Below are 5,051 nucleotides of genomic sequence, written 5' to 3' on the forward strand. Positions count from 1 at the left end.
TAAATCTGTAGCTCTAATAAAAGCAGTCTGCTCTAAGTGAAAATTTAAAATATTGGGACTCCTGGGTGGCTCAGTGGTTGAGCATCTTGCCTTTGGCTCAGGGCGTGATCCCGGGGTCCCAGGATCGAGTTCCACATCGGGCTCCCCACAGGGAGCCATTTCTCCTGTCTATGTCTCTGCCTCTCTCTGTGTGTCTCTCATGAATAAATAAATAAAATCTTTTTAAAAAATCCTTAAGCATATTTCACATATTCAGAGGTTGTATTCACCAAGCATCTCAGGCCACTAAATGTTATTAAGATTTGCCAAATTGGGGATCCCTGGGTGGCTCAGCGGTTTAGCGCCTGCCTTTGGCCCAGGGCACAATCCTGGAGTCCCGGGATCGAGTCCCACGTCGGGCTCCCGGCATGGAGCCTGCTTCTCCCTCCTCCTGTGTCTCTGCCTCTCTCTCTCTCTCTCTCTCTCTCTATGTCTATCATAAATAAATAAATCTTTAAAAAAAAAAGATTTGCCAAATGGACAACAATGATCTTACAGTAATAGGAAGACTTAATCTTGTCAAAAAAAATGATTCAGCTACAATACCTTAGAAAGACATAAGCCGTACATTTACATCAGAAACTGAAGATGGAGACTTGTACTCTGGCAACATAGAGTAGATATACTTTTCCCTATTCCTCTTCCTACTTAAGTACAACTAAAAACACTGGACACTGTATATAAAACAAACATAAGGGGCACCTGGATGGCTCAGTCGGTTAGGTCTCTGCCTTCAGTTCAGGTCAGGATCTCAGGGTTCTGGGATCAAGCCCTGTATCAGGCTCCCTGATCAGTGGGGAATCTGCTTATCCCTCTCCCTCTGCCTGCCATTCTGCCTACTTGTGCTCTCCCTCTCTCTGTCAAATAAATAAATAAAAATCTTAAAAATAAAAATAAGATGACTCTGAAAGGTGGAGAAAAGAAAGAAGACCAGCCAAGGATCCAAGCAACAATATGGTGGTCAGCTGCCTAGGTTTTCTTTGATGTCTCAAATATCCCAGATTTGAAATAGAAGAAGTCAGCTGGCCAGAAATGCAACATCTAAAAAAATCCTAAGGGACTATTATTGTCTTACTTCATTTGAGTTGCTATTACAAAATACCACAGACTGGGTAACAACATAAATTTATTTCGTACTGTGTGGAGGTTGGAAAGTCCTGGCTGTGTCCTCACATGGTGGAAGAGGGCAATGGATACCTCTAGAGCTTCTTCTAGAAGGTTACTAACCAGGTTACTAACCTCATTCATGAAGTCTCTTCCCTCAAAATCTGATCACCTCCCAAAAACCCCACCTCTCAATATCATCACACTGGACATTAGGGTTTCAACATATGACTTTGAGGGGAATGCAAACATTCAGACCATAGCAATAGTAATTACAAATAACTCCACACATATAAACTTGACAACTTAGATCAAATGGACCAATTAAAAAAAAAAAAAAAAAACAAATGGACCAATTCCAATTCCTTGAAAAACAGAAACTACCAAAACTTATCTAATGTTAAATAGACAATCTTAATTTCCCTATGATTGTTAAGGAAATTAAATTTAAAATTAACCCCCCTCCCAAATCCATAGATCCAGATGACTTTACAGAGAATTCTACCAAACATTTAAAGAAGAGTTAACAATTCTACACAATATCTTTCAAAAAACAAAATGAGAAAAAAACAAAAAAAACAAAATGAGAGAACACTTCTCAATTCATTTTTGTTAGTAATTTTTTATCTTTTTTTCTTAAATTTGAGATACAGTGGACATACACCATTGTTTTAGATTCACAACATAATGACCTGACTCAGTTCATTTTATGAAGCTAGTATTACCCAGATATCAAAAACAGACAAAGACAATACAAAAAGCCAAACCAAACCAAACTACAACCAATATACCTACCTCATGAATATATGCAAAAAGCCTAGACAGGGGCATCTGGGTGGCTCAGTTGGTTAGTGTCTGTCTGTGGCTCAACTCATGATCCCAAATTCTGAGATAGAGCCCCACATCAGGCTCCCTGCTCAGTGGAGAGCCTGCTTCTCCCTCTCCCTCTGCTGTTCCCCCTGCTTGTGCGCTCTCTCTCTCTCTCTGTCAAATAAATAAATAAAATCTTAAAAAAAAAAAAAAAAAAAGCCTTGACAAAATATTAGCAAATCAAACTTAGCAATATATAAAAGAATTGTATACATGACTAAGTGGATTGCAAGGTTGAAAAATCAGTGTTACCTACCATATTAACAGGCTAGAGGGAGGGGCGCGAGGTTTCAAGATGTCAGTGGCTGCGTGGCTGACCGGCAGGCAGAGGTGAAGGCCCTTGCGATGTAGAAGAGGCCAAGAATCGTTCCTCTCGCTTCTTGCAGTCCCAGGAACCCAGCAGAAGTGATTTTTTGTTTTTTTAATGAGCCAGGTAAACCATATAAGTTGTCAACATGGGACGGAGATCTACATCATCCACCAAGAGTGGAAAATTTACTAATCCCACAGAGCAAGCCCAAAAAGAAGCCCAGAAGAGAGAATTAAAGAAGAACAAAAAAACAGCGCATGATGGTATGAGCTGCAGTTTTGAATCCCAAACAGATTATCTGGGACATGGAGAAATTGTATGAAATGGAGTTTACTTTATTTTATTTTATTTTATTTTTTAAGATTTTATTTATTTACTCATAAGAGACAGAGAGAGAGAGGCAGAGACACAGGCAGAGGGAGCCTGTCCTGGGATAGGTCTCCAGGATAACGCCCTGGGCCAAAGGCAGAGCTAAACTGCTGAGCCACCCAGGTTGCCCTGAAATGGAGTCCGGTTGTTTTGTTTTGTTTTGTTTTTGTTTTGTTTTTTGAAATGGAGTTTAACTCAGTGCAGCAACCACAGTTAAATGAGAGGATGCTGAAAGACAAGGGTAAAAAGCTGCGTGAAACCTTTGAACGTATTCTACGACTCTATGAAAAAGAGAATCCGGATATTTACAAAGAATTGAGAAATGGAATACGAACAGAAGAGGGTTCAACTTAGCCAATATTTTGATGCTGTCAAGAATGCTCACCATGTGGAAGTGGAGAGTATTCCCTTGCCAGATATGCCACATGCTCCTTCCAACATCTTGATCCAGGACATTCCACTTCCTGGTGCCCAGCCACCCTCCATCCTTAAAAAGACCTCAGCCTATGGACCTCCAACACAGGCAGTTTATATACTTCCTCTTCTTGGACATGGTGTACCACGTTTGCCCCCTGGTAGAAAACCTCCTGGTCCTCGCCCTGGCCCACCACCTCCTCAAGTCTTGCAAATGTATGGCCGTAAAGTGGGCTTTGCCCTAGATCTTCCCCCTCGCAGGCGGGATAAAGACATGTTATATAGCTCAGAACTTGCTCAACGGGGTCATGATGATGATGTTTCCAGCACCAGTGAAGATGATGGATATCCTGAGGACATGGATCAAGATAAGCATGATGACAGTACTGATGACAGAGACACTGACAGGTCAGATGGAGAAAGTGAAGGGGATGAATTTGTGCACCGTGATGATAAAGAGAGAGACAACAATGAAGAAAAGAAGTCAGTCAGTTTTGAGTGTAAGATTTGCAGATATGCCTGGAAAATCAAGGAAGAAAAAGAAGAACATGAAGGAGCTGACTCCTCTTCAAGCCATAATGCTTCAAATGGCAGGTCAGGATATCCCTGAGGAGGTGACGAGAAGTAGAAGAATTTTCAGAGGATGATGACGAAGATGATTCTGATGATTCTGAAGCAGAAGAGCAATCACAGAAACAGCATAAAGAGGAATCTCTTTCTGATGGCATATCTACTGCTTCTTCACAGCAACAAGCTCCCCCACAGTCTGTTCCTCCTTCTCAGATATAAGCACCTCCCATGCCAGGACCACCTCCTCTTGGACCACCACCTGCTCCTGCTCCACCTTTACGACCACCATTGTTGTCACCTTTACGACCACCTACTGGCCTTCCTCCTGGACCACTTCCAGGAGCTCCTCCATTCCCGAGGGCCCCCTGGAATGCCAGGACTCCAAAGGCCTTTACCCCGACTTTTGCCTCCAGGCCCACCACCAGGCCAACCCACTGGCCCTCCCCCAGGTCCACCTCCAGGTCTGCCTCCTGGCCCTCCCCCTCAGGAACTCCCCCACCAAGGCTACCTCCCGCTGCACCTCCAAGCATCCCTCCACCTCCTGGCCTGATGCGCCCACCTTTGGTGCCTCCACTTGGACCTGCCCCACCTGGGCTTTTCCCACCAGCTCAACCCAGGGGTTTTAAGTGCTCCACCCAACTTGATTCAGGCCCCAAGGTGGATGATACAAGCACAGCCACCATTGAGAAGAAAATCACAGCAACCATCAGTGCCAAGCCACAGAACACTAATCCCAAGGCAGGGCTTACTGGATTCGTGCCCACAGCATTAAGGGTATGTTGGAAGAATAAAGGGGCTGCTGCTGCTCCCCAAAGAAAGTCAGAGGATGATTCTGCTGTGCCTCTTGCCAAAGCAGCTCCCAAATCTGGTCTGTCTGTTCCTGTCTCCGTTCAGACCAAGGATGACGTTTATGAAGCTTTCATGAGAGAGATGGAAGGGCTACTGTGACAGCTCGTAATGCCGGAGCGTTTCTCTTCACAGCAGAGGTTCGTGGGGAAAGAGGCTCTTACTAAACTTAGTGAAAGAGCAACTTTCACTGTCAGGGTATTTTTCAATTTCAGTTCAAGGAATATCCTAAAGTTTAGCCTTGTTCAGAATTTATTTGTATGTAGGAGAGGATTGTTTCATCAGAATAGATTGGTTATTGAAGCAGTGCTGCTAACATCCATTCCCTTTCATACCACCGTTTTCATCCCATTTGTTCCCCTTCTCCAATTCTTTGGAAACTTGTGATCAAGGGAATCTTTGTTACTTATTTGTTTTGATTCTCTTCTTGTGTGCAGTGGGCACTGGAGTAGAGATTTCTGAAAAAATAGCTTATTTTACCCCATCTTGCTTTTTGTGTTTGAGTTATTTTAATATTTTCTTGTAAATA

General features: G+C 43.1%; 1 pseudogene; it reads left to right on the forward strand.

The window, feature by feature from the left end:
• The first annotated feature begins 2,432 nt into the window (after positions 1-2,432).
• LOC144320122 (WW domain-binding protein 11-like) lies at positions 2,433-4,624 on the forward strand (annotated as a pseudogene).
• Positions 4,625-5,051: the final 427 nt, after the last annotated feature.

Source organism: Canis aureus, chromosome 9 (genome assembly GCF_053574225.1).
Source record: "Canis aureus isolate CA01 chromosome 9, VMU_Caureus_v.1.0, whole genome shotgun sequence".
NCBI classification, from domain to species: domain Eukaryota; kingdom Metazoa; phylum Chordata; class Mammalia; order Carnivora; family Canidae; genus Canis; species Canis aureus.